Source organism: Cyanistes caeruleus, chromosome 10 (assembly GCF_971803275.1).
Source record: "Cyanistes caeruleus chromosome 10, bCyaCae1.hap1.1, whole genome shotgun sequence".
In the NCBI taxonomy this organism is placed as follows: Eukaryota; Metazoa; Chordata; class Aves; order Passeriformes; family Paridae; genus Cyanistes; species Cyanistes caeruleus.
In genome coordinates this window covers 9,241,077-9,253,303 of record NC_141710.1, presented here as the reverse complement: position 1 = coordinate 9,253,303, position 12,227 = coordinate 9,241,077, and the positions used below count along the sequence as shown (strand labels likewise).

Below are 12,227 nucleotides of genomic sequence, written 5' to 3'. Positions count from 1 at the left end.
GGCAGCAGAGAAAGTGAAATATTCCCTTCCCCTGCCACCTCTGAGAAGGTTCAAGTATAGAAAGAATCTTTGTGAAACTCAGCAGTGGCAGTAGGGAATTATGAACCTGGAGAAAACAAAGTCATACCAGGGAATGTTTGTGATGCCATTATCCATGGTTCCCTGGCATGCCTGGTGCAAGTTAGCACCCTGGCCAGTCCTCCTCTGTCCTGCTCCCACCTGCCAGGGGTCTGCTGGTCATACTGGAGAGGAGGCCCTGGTCCCAGCAAGGGGCTAGGATGCCCTGTGCTGTCTGGCACAGGTGTGTGAATGTGTGGAATGTGGTGGGAAGGTGGGGATGGAAGGTGCTCATCTCAGTATTCCCTCTCCTTTGTGTATGGGAGTGTAGAGCCTGCTAATTCTTACACCTGATAAAACTCTGGAGGGATAAGATCAGCTGATTATAATTGCAAACATGTGGAATTTACAGTAAGTAGTGAGCTTATTTAACCGAGCAGGAAACAACTGGCTCATAAGAGTGTACAGTACACTGGTTATAAGAGAGCTGGAAAATCCTGGTTGTGGAAAACCTGCATAATTCTAAATAAATAGTGAGACTGGTGAATTCCAGTGCTCCTGCAGAACCTAGGCTATTCAGAAAATTTGTAGCTGAAGTTTCCCATTTACTTTTGCATCTAATTGACCTATCTGATCTTGCTTACTCTCCTCCCATTGTACAGCTGTTAATGTGGCTTCCAGCTCCCACAAGAGTGCACAAAGGGCACTTCTCTTTTTGTACACTCAGCTTTCTGGACACATGCTTTACTACATGAACACCTGTGTATATTGGGGTGCTGTCTTCCTTCTCCTGCAAGCACAGATGTCACGCTCAGAAAGTGCACTTGCTGACATTGTGCTGCAGAACAGCATGGAACCAAATGAAGGCAGCTTCTGAGAAGCTTGATGCAAGAGTATCTCCCTGCAGTTCTGACGTGCCTTGGAAAGTGGATGGAGTTCACTGTATTGCTGAGGGCCCACTGTGCCCAACTTGATAAAATCATTGGCAGTTTTTTGTTGGCCTTACCAGACGGGATGTCCTTCTTGCTCCTATCCCTCACTTTGGTCTCCCAGAAACTGAGGGGGTGTCATGTGTGTGCCTGTTACAGCTACTGTTTGTGCCAACATTGTGTCCACCCATCAGAATACTGTGAAACAGCACAAAACTGATCTCACATTTCCAGAACATGTGGAAGTGCAAAGTAAGGCTCTCCTCTTCAGAGGGTGTCTCTTGTCTCCATGTTAGAAATAGGAGGTGTTTATTTTTCAGACCTCTGCTTTTCTGGCAAAGTTGGTTAAAATTGGCCAATGGCTTCAGAAGTTACTGGAGGAGAGGGAATTTATAATCAGACACAGACAAGTTGGCTTTATGTGACTGTGTGAGCCTCATTTTTTAGGAAACCATGGTAAAATATGTGGATAAAGTTGCAGTAATATTAAGGTTAGAGTTCATGCTGGCCTGTATTTCTCTCTCAATTTTTCTAGCATGACGGTGTTAGTCAGCCTGAGCTTTGGAAACTTTTTATTCCATATGCTGAAATTTTTTGAACTCAGATTCTCTATCTTCCCTCATTTTTCCTTGCTGAGTTTAATCATTAGGTAGGAAATTGAACGCTTTAAAAATAGAGGAGCTAGTTTAGAAATGTTGCTGGCTAGATTTATTTGTTTTCTTTCATAAAAAACTCAGTGTTGGCAGAACATTTTGATTCATTATGGTCCAAAATGAACATTAAAGCCTTCTGGCTAGATAGATTCCCTTGTGGCCTGCTAGGAGTCCCAGTCACCACGATGATCTTACTTGAGAAAGAAAAAACATGCTCTGCATCTGGGACCAGGGCTGTGTCCTGTTAAGGACACATGGTCAGGGAGCATGTTAACTGTGTTCTCTCAATCTTGTTTTTCACTTGAACCCAGTCTGATGAATTATAAGGTGCCTATAAGATCTATAAAGATCTAAGCAAAAGAGAAAGACAGGGAAGTATTTCGAGGTGGAGCATTGTCTGAAATCGGTGGATTTTGTTTGCAAGGCTGGAAAAGGCAGAACTGCCCACACAGGAATCAATTCCCAGCTTTTTGCTTGCCCCAGCATATCAGACAGGTACAGAAGGGTTGAATAGTGAGGTACGTATCTGGTCATGATTTTCTCATCAGGTTCAGTGAGTGTGGGAAAAGGCAATCCTGTTGTGTGAAGCGTAACCTTTAGTAGCCTATTGAATAAGGCGATGATAGCAGATGTGGCAGGAGACATTCGGGCTTATTTGCTCCTACAAATGAAACAGCTCTAGCAGGAAAAAAAAAAAGCCCTTAAGAGAATTAGCTAAAACCAACGTGTCAGACAAAATTGTGCTTTGAATGCATTATAAGCACTTACTCTCTTGCAGTGAGAAAAGACAGTCAGGTGTTGATAGCATGTAGGAGGCAAGAGCTGTTATTAGTGAGTGGGAAGAAACACATTGAGTGTGGTGTGGGAGTAGGGCAGATGGGAATGAATCTAGAGGCTCTTTTGGAATCACTCATTCTGAATCATCTTACTCTCAAAGCCTCCAGTGCAGAACACCATCATTCTCCAAGGTCCGATGGCACTGCCTTGTCGAGTGTGGCATTGAGAGCAATGTTGAGTCAGCTCTGTGTGCAGTTGTAGTAGGAGATGTTCAGTGAGGGGTTTAGGTAACTACTTCAGCCAAGTAGATAGCGACTACAATACAGAGGTGGGATGCATATTCATTTATTCAAGCCCTCTGTGAAATAAAAATCTGGTAGTATTTTTTTATTGAGGTAGTTTGGTGTGTCTGTGCAGAGCCATTAATGAAACAATTTCCATGCTCATTCACTTGTGAATGCAAGGGCTTTGTTGCCAAGAGCCTGGCTCTGCAGGATACTTGGTGGGAACCATAAGAGCATGTCCAAATGGCCTAAGAGGAGCCTGAAAATGTCTAACGAGAGAGCTCTTCCTTGGACTTGACATCCATGCTATGTGCTCTGACAGAAGACATATGGTGATGGTGTTAGAAATATGGTCCTGGCCCTGCAGATCATGGTGTTGCCTACACAGTGTTTTGAGAGGCACTGCAAGCTGTCTGTCCAGGCCCCCAACAGCCACAAAATGAAGGAGGCAACAACAGATGGACTCAGTCCAGCAAGTTTGGTACTGGAGGTGTGGGCATCCCCACAGTGACACAAATGGGAGCTTGCCACAGTCTAGAAGTGAGTGCCCTGTGAAAAGTGTCAGAGCTGTGACACAAAGGCTTGTGCCTCTGACCATTTGGTGACAATTTCATGGCTCAGCAGCTTGGAAAAAGCAGGAACAGTAGGATTTCCCCAGGCCTCTCTAACCTCCAGGCCTGTGCTGGGTGTTTGTACACTGAAGGCATCTGGTGGTTTATCACTGAGGCATAGGGTCCTGTGACATGAGGACCTCCTGGTTTGCAGCTCTGGCAGTACCTCTTACCAGCTGCCACCTTAACATGTCACTCCACAATAGGAAAGTTGTAGAAGAAAACTTATTTAGACACAGGTCTGTAGAGCAAGTTTATGACTCGCCAATTACACTGTGCTGTGTATGCTCAGCTGTCTTAAGACATGGACATGCCTTGCAATGCAGAGAAAACAGTAAAAGCTGTGAAGGTGTGTTTCCTTTTTCTTTTGGCCTCTTAAGGAAGAGCACTAAGAGCTGGTGGGTTAATGCCTGACTTCTGACACTACATTGAAGCCGCACTGGGCCAGCTAGAGTCTCCCTTTGGATATTGAAGGTAGGCACATTCTTGGGGAATAGAAAATACAATCAGCAGAAGCAGATTGATAGAGAGCTTAACACAATGAAGCCTGTTCTCTGGGATTGTCACAAATCCATTAACTTATTCACTAATGGATTTTAATTCTGAACTTTTTGCTTATATTTGAAAAAAAAAAAAGAATATATAATTTTACTCGACTGTTGCTTGCAACATGCACCTTCCTGTTTGTTGCCTTTATTTGTTGCTGAATATGCTTTTAGTGGTATTTTTACTTCTCCTGTTTTGTCTGCTAATCTAGTTTACCCCCAAAGGACAAAAGAAGATTTATTTCACAAATTTACACTTGAACTTCATAGCACTAAGTGGTGGTTTTGCTCTCAGGTTTCAGGAGTGATGATGAAAGGTATTTCCCACAACACTTGTGAAATTTAAATGAAAATTAGTCCCTACATTAAATTTTTATTATACTTCAAATGTGTTATTACAATAATTGGATACTCTTTCTGGGGCTTATTATAGGTGATATTTTTTGACCTTTGTCATTAATTTTGCCTCAGATTCACACATCTACTTAATATTTATCTGTATACATGGATGGGCAGCTAGCTAGCTAAATATTAATATATTTTTAGTAAATTTCTGGACAATTGTTTTATCTGAATAGTCATGAAAAAAAATAGAAAGAAAGATAACAGAAAAATATATTTTCAGTTCCAAACTATCATGTGGATGAAAATGGGGACGGGAGGCAGGCAGGCAGGCAGGCAGGCAGGCAGGAAGGAAGGAAGGCAGGAAGGCAGGAAGGCAGGAAGGCAGGAAGGAAGGAAGGAAGGAAGGAAGGAAGGAAGGAAAGAGTGAATAGTCATAACAGAGAGGTGAAAACACACATCTTAAAAAAAACAGTAAAAGCTGTAGATTCTGTGTTTTTCTGGAGCCTTGAAACAATTTAAAATATGAAAAACTTAGACTGATTGAGAACATTATATTGATTGGCGCTGATTTTCTTTTTTTCTTTGTTTTCAATCCAGCCTCTCTCATTATAGCCTTTTAAAATAAATAAATAAAAACTCTTTCTATAAATATCTGAGGGAGTCATTCTTATATAATAGCCCTTTCTTGCAGCAAAATTTATCATTATAACAATACTGTAGTAGTTTTGCTGGCAGAATCACAGCCAATCAAAGCTATTACAATAATGGAACATTTCATGGTTTGGAAAATTAACTGTGTAACCATGGAACTGAAATGTCTCTTAAATCATATTTGGAGATGTATCTTTCACCAAGTGATTTGCACATTATCTCATTCCATCTGAATTTTATTTTCATCAATATTTCACCATTGATTTTTTTTCCTTTTTTGTTTCTGCAGTAATTTTGCAACAGAACTTCCCATCTGCTTTCACTTTTTGCAAGCTTGATCATATTTGTTCAGGAAGCAGATCTAAGCCTTCTTTTATCACAAGGCATAATTTAACAGCTGACTAATGGTCAAGCTGTAAATTGTGCTGTAAATAACTAGCATGCTCAGTTTCAGGAGTGAGTAATACTGTTCTCAAAATTAGTAGCTGTATTTGTTTCCATACATAAGAAAGTGGCTGATGCAGTCATTGTTCCAAGACCTGAAATCAGCTCAGGGCACATGAATCCTCAGAAATTTTACCTGTTGGAGAATCAAGGAAGCCAGGCACTATTGAGTAATGGAGGTAGAAATCTGGAGGTGTTTGTTCTCTGTACATGCACCAAGTGTTTCCTGAGGTGTTTGTATGTACCTGGAGCCACTTTTGGAACTGAACTAACATGCAATCTCCTCTTTCCTAGGAACAGTGTCCGTCTCTTCACAGGAACTTCATAAAGTTTGTTAGTAGAACTCCCTGGACAACTGGAAGGAAAGATAAAATAGATATTGAAACACACAGAGAAAATAAAAATATGCAGAGAGAATAAAAACATGTCTGTAGCATGGCCATGGACTGCATTTTATCTTGTACAGCTCAGATGGGACATCTTTCCACTGGAGAACAGAGAATTCATATAGTCAGCGCCTGTAAGGTATTTACTTGTATATATGGGTTTGAACAAAATGTTGAATGAGGAAATGAAGTAAAACCTCATCTTGGTTTTCTTTTTCAGTCATGAGAAAATGTTTTCTTCAGCTTTATAATTTTTGTTTATATAGATTTGAATGAATTTTTTTGTGGATAAGGGACTACATGAATATAATTTGCATTCTAGTTACATCTCAAAATGAAGTGACAAAATTTAAGCAAAAATTTTAGTGATATTAAGATGTGTGGATTTTTCTGGACCTATAGATTACCCATGACAATGGCAGTGGCTTGGGTGTGATTTGGGTACAGACTCAAGGTAGTTCCTCCTGGAAGGTGCAGAGACAGTAAACAGGGTTCGTGTGAGTCTTTTGTTGTGAAAGTGGTCCAGCTACATCAGAAGAGCAGCTGGGTTTATTAACTTGGGTGCAGAATGAAGCTCTCTGGGCTGGTGCATGTACAGACTGCTATGTGAGGTCAGGTAGACTCACTGTTCAGGGTCAATGTTAACCTGGGATTCTCTCACCTTTGGTGCAGGCATTGCAGTGCTATTCAGGGCACTGGCCTAGTGACAGGGATGTTGGCTGCTCTTGGGACATGATTTCTCTGATCAGAAATGCCATTTTGTACCCGAGAAAATGTTCCAGACAAACTTAGTGTGTATATTCCTGCCAAAAGCTTTGGTTTCAACTAATTGACATTTTCTTTTGAAAAACAACTTAGAAAATGACCAACAAGCTCTGGTTTCACACCCTCTGATCTGTCATCTCTGACCTGCTTAATGAAATCAGGATTCCAGTAGTTCTGGCTGCTGAACTTCTAAAAATCTTTTAAGCTGCCTTCTGCTTTTGTCTACATTTCTCTCTTACTCGACTCATCTGCAGCTATTTTCCTCTCCTTAGGGAGAACCCTGTTTCAGTCTCTTTCACAAAGGCTGCCTGCTGGTTTTCTGGCTTTTCCCTCTGCTCTTTTTTTCCCCAGAAGTGTCCATAATTAAAGTGTAATGGGAAAAGAATCATCCCAACCTATTTGCAAACTCAAATCAGGATTATGCTGATATTTGGCAAAGGTTCAGATCATGTTTTCATATGAGGTCTGGTTATGAGTCCTAAATCCTCCATCCTTGCAGTACTGTACTCACAAGCAGTTCTAGCAAGCAAGCCATTCATTACTCTGACTCATCATATGCTAAGATTTTGCACACTGTGATTCCTACAACTTTTTATTTTTTTTTAATTTATATTTTTTTTAGATAACTTATCTTGGCTTTAAACTTAATAAAAAATTAGTAACTTTTACCCTGGTTGTCACAGCATCCTAATCCCAGAAATAACCAGAATATATTCTAGACTTTGTTTGTAACTGCCAAAGGTTATTTCTTTATACAGTATTAATAATGCCCCATGATGGGGAAGGGAAATACAGGGGTGGTTCTGGATGTGTTGTGCTTCAGTGAACAAAAGCATTTGCAAATCTCCTTGCTGTGATATAGTAGATTGCAAGAATACTTTACACATATCTTTCTCAATGTGCCCATAAGTTACACAGGGTAAAAAAACCTCCTCTAACTAAAACTGGCAAGTGTTCAGAAACCACAACTATTCAGTGTATTGCCTGGCCATTTTTAAAATGTATTTTGCACTTTTGGTAGATGTTGTAATGCATTCAGCACAGTGTGAAGTCTTGGCATAGATACTAGATTCTAAAATAAGATGAGCTCTGCCTTTTAAAAAAGAAATGTTTGCCTGTGAAATACCTTTGCTATTAAGGGGTTTTGGGAAGGGGGATAGGAAATTATTATGATGCTGTTACCACTGAGAAAATTGATTTTGAATTTTGATAAATAATCAAAGCAATGGACAAAGCCCTTCTCAGTGAACACTGAGTGGGCAGAATTTTATCATCTTTATATGTTAGTCTCCTTCTCCAAAAACCTCTTAACAGTCGAATGTGCTCTTGTGTTGTGAATGTGAAGGTGGCATGTGATTTGGCAGAGTGGGCAGAGGTCTGTCCCACAACACACAGTTTCTGAGATTGTTTCCTCCACTGCAAATTGCACATCAGCAGCTTCTTTCATGGGGACTGGTTTAGCCACTGGCTGGGGGCAGCCTTCAGAAATGCTGATGGGTTGGCTAACTCTGTCAGACTCCTTTCAGTGAGCACAGACCTAGATAAAGGTGCAGAGCAAGAGAAGCTGTGGCTAACAGTGTGGGATTTGCTCGCCTTCAGCAGGGCTGCAGCCTTGGTGTAGGAATGTAGGCACTGTGGTTGTTGTGTGGATAATACACCTGAGAGGTGCAGTGCAGTGTGCTGGACAGGTCCTTAGTGCTTGCACAGAATATAAAGGCTATGCAGATGATAAGCTTTTGTTAAAGGTGGGAATGTTTTATGAGTAGAAAGGAAGGAGGGGGATTAAGTATGCCCATGCAAAATCTACACTGAGCTCCATATATGTGAAATTCCTGCTGTGACAGCGTGAAGAAAATAAATGAATTCAACTGAAGAGGACTGAGCAATCTGTCATATCTATACAACAGATACTCTTTCCAGCTTGTGTCAAGTTGGAGATCTCTTGCTCCCTCCCAGGTTCTCCTGTGATGTGTTTTGTACTTCAGGTTTAGTGGTCCTTCAAAGTGCCTATGGAACATCCTCATCCTTTCTAGAGGAATGAACAGTGGAACAAGCTCTTTATCAAAGCCCTGGAGTGACTGCCCTCCAGACTGTGCCAATGCTGCAGTGCAGGAGGAACAGGTGGGCATTTTGCAGCTGTGGTGTGAGGTGCTGGTTCGTGCCTGCACACTGCACACTGCAGTGGCTGTTAGAGTGTAACAAGGAACAAACAGTGTGTGCTAGCCCTGCTCTGCTTTTGATGTGAAATACAGTGTTCCTGAAGCACTCCCATGAGAAAGAGAAAGAATCTGGAGACTAGCTGTAGCTGGAGGGGCTCTGTAGTCTCTTCTGCAACAAAGAGACTAGTTGCATCAAGTAACTTGGCCTCAGCCACTTGATGGTGCCGAGAATAATGTGGTTATTGAAATCAGTGTTAAAATGATGGCAGAGGTACAGGGTGTCTTTGTTCTCTTACTGTTAGCATTGACTCTGAGATTCTATTCTAGTCTTAAAGTAGTATCTCTGTTATGTGCCATGAAAAAAAAACAAAACGAGAAAACACAATCAGCAACATAAAATGTTGTAGCCCTTTCTACCTTTTCCTTTCTTTTTCTCGATATTTTGGTTTCTTTCTAAGTCAGGTGGGAGCTGATTGGTGTAAGGAATCTTTCTCCTCCTGACAGGTGATCACATTTGTACTTTGACCAGAGCGCTTCTGGTGGTCTTGCAGGGCCCCAGGAGTCAGCAGGGCTCGCCGCAGAGGCGCTGGCTCTGGCAGGCTCTGCCCGGGGTGCAGCTGTGCCGCCTTGCAGTGCCGGGTGATGTGCTGAGGGGCTGCTGCCCCTGCCCGCTCCGGGCAGTGCCGGGTGATGTGCTGAGGGGCTGCTGCTCCTGCCCGCTCCGGGCAGTGCCGGGTGATGTGCTGAGGGGCTGCTGCTCCTGCCCGCTCCGGGCAGTGCCGGGTGATGTGCTGAGGGGCTGCTGCTCCTGCCCGCTCCGGGCAGTGCCGGGTGATGTGCTGAGGGGCTGCTGCTCCTGCCCGCTCCGGGCAGTGCCGGGTGATGTGCTGAGGGGCTGCTGCTCCTGCCCGCTCTGGGCAGTGCCGGGTGATGTGCTGAGGGGCTGCTGCTCCTGCCCGCTCCGGGCAGTGCCGGGTGATGTGCTGAGGGGCTGCTGCTCCTGCCCGCTCCGGGCAGTGCCGGGTGATGTGCTGAGGGGCTGCTGCTCCTGCCCGCTCTGGGCAGTGCCGGGTGATGTGCTGAGGGGCTGCTGCTCCTGCCCGCTCCGGGCAGTGCCGGGTGATGTGCTGAGGGGCTGCTGCTCCTGCCCGCTCTGGGCAGGGCCATGTTCTGGGCAGTGCCATGCTCTGGGCGCTCCTGCCAGGGGCTGGCCTTGTTGCTGTGCTCCAGGGTGCTCTCCTCATTAACATGGTTTGACCCCGTTACCCGTGTTGTTCGCTTCCATCCATGATCCCTCACGCGTGCTCCGCCACCATTACTGAAGGGCTGGCTCTGGGAGCCAGGGAGCCTTGCAGAGCACCTTTGTCACTGCAGCCAAGCTGTGGTGGGAGGGGGGTGTCCCCCGGCTCCGAGCCCCTTTTGCTCCTGTCAGCTCTGCAGTGTGCTGCCGCTCCCGCAGCTGCGCCCTGGAGCAGAATAAACCTAAATTGGTTTGTTTATTAGGGCTCCAGGGAGCTGTTTCGCAGCCCTGGAAGCTCGTCTCGTGTGTTTCCCTTGCAAGTGCCGTCCCTGTCTCACAGGGTATGCCTCTGAAGTGCTTCCAGCTGCACCTCTGAAGTGTTCTGCTGGGAACCTGCAGCCCATCCCCGGGCAGCACGGCAGGCAGCAGCCGCTGCTGCTTCGGGAGCTCAGGTTATTGTCCTCCCTTGGCACAGCCCGTCTGGCTCTGCCGTGGCTGGGTGTTAGTGCCTGGAGGAAGGACCGGCGCTGGAGATGTAGCCGGGCAGCGGCTGCCTGCAGCATGCAGGGATGATATCAGCGCTTCCGAGGGGATGGATTGTGGCCCTGGGATGTGCTAAGCGCTGCAGTGAGGGTGGAGGTGCCCTGCCGCAGGGCCGTGCATTGGAGGGAACTTTTGCCCCCGCTGCCATCCCCGCCCGTGGGCGAGGGAGAGCTGACACGGGCCCCTGGCCCGGCTGGGTGCTGCTGCCCGGGCTGCCAGAGCTCCAGGCACTCCCCTGGGCACTGCGCTGAGGCTGGCCCCTGCCCAGGTGTGCTGGGGAGGGGAAGAGGGCTCCATCTGGCCTCTTTGTCTTGTGCACCCCTGGGAAAGGAGAGCATGATTTAGCTCCAAAGCATTAAACAAAAAACCCCCTGAAATACTATCCCTCCACAATTGTCTAACCCTTTATGGCTTAATATAAGCTTGCCTGAGGATTGATGAGGAAAGGATGTTACTCGTGTTGGTAATTACAAGTTTGCTCCTTTCAGTGTTTTTTATTCCGATTGTTCCACTTCAACATTTAGCCTTTGTCGTAGGTGTGTGCAAACGCATTCTGCTGTGTCAGGAGCTTTACTTAGCTATTCATGTGCTCATACCCTTGGTAAGATACTTATCCTTTCAGGCAGATCAAAGACATATGTTTGATCGTTTGGAATAGGTAAGCAGGAAGAAAGAAATCTCTTAAGAGTGATGACATGGTATAACTGCTAAGTAACCAATACAGTTACATACATACATGTGCACGTCCCTGTAATCATTACTGTTGCCCATGACACAGAAATACTGTGAAATTCAACTGCAGTTGAAATCTTGTAGTTAATTGCAATGGCTGTCAGTCAACCTGTCTTGCCAATGATGTTTTTTTCTATTTCAGTGATCTTCTCTCTTCTATTCAAGAGATAAGCTTCTGCCAACAGAGAGAGAAAATGTAAGTTTTGGTTTAAGAAGCAATGTTTAGACCTGGGTGATGAAAGTAAAATGCAGAATTCTTCCCTCTCCACACAAAACCAAAGGCAAAAGAGCTAACAGTTGATTACTGGGATTCATTTGAAACTCCATGTTTCAGTCACAATATAAGCACGTGATGTAGTCAGTGTTGAATAGGAAATGTGTCGAGATGCAGGTGCTCTGTTTATTTGTAGATTGCAGTGTGTGGATAGATAAATAAGTTTCAGTTTAGGAACAGACATTTTTGCATACTGGAGTGTTTAGAATTCAGACAGCCACGGCACTCAGACAGCAGTGGGTCTGCAGGAACAGGCCTGTGATGTGTGGAACAGATAACATTCAGCAGTGCAGAGACAAGCAAGCTCTGTGCAGTGAGGGGCTGTGTGAGCTGCAGAGGAGCTCGTTCTGGATCAAAGCAGTATAATGCAGAGCTAGCCTGAGCTCATTAGCCTGGGCGTAATGCCATGTTAATATATCTATACTACTCCCAGGACCCAGGCTAATGGCTCAGCATGGTGCTATGCTGGGTACTCACACCAGCTGGTGCAGGGATTTCTGCATTGTATAGTGTAGACATGCCATAAGGTTTTCACACCAGCTCTGTAAGCAAAGAGAAATGGATTAAGGGAAAGATATAGCCCAAGACTTTAAAGGGCAGAGATGTTTAAATTTGGGTTCCTGAATCCTTGCTCATGAGGAATCCAGTGTAAATGTTACAGAAGTCAAGGACAGTCTTTGGACCAAACTCAAAAACTCCAAAGTCCAAAGTACCTAGTAATTCCTACTGATGTGATTTTTCAACACTATTTAATTGCATCTCTGGAAAACAGGTTTGTTGAGCTAGTCAGTCAGATGCTGTGCTGTCTTTTGAATTTATCAGGAATGAAAAA

General features: G+C 44.5%; 1 protein-coding gene across 1 annotated transcript in view; it reads left to right on the top strand.

Moving 5' to 3' along the window:
- Positions 1-12,227, top strand: part of LOC111933541 (uncharacterized) — a 234,127-nt gene that overhangs the window by 52,707 nt on the left and 169,193 nt on the right. Inside the window, exons 11-13 of the mRNA XM_086844843.1 lie at positions 3,692-3,785; positions 5,591-5,821; positions 11,264-11,317. The gene's annotated coding sequence lies outside the window, so the exon portion shown is untranslated. The remainder of the gene's footprint in view (positions 1-3,691; positions 3,786-5,590; positions 5,822-11,263; positions 11,318-12,227) is intronic.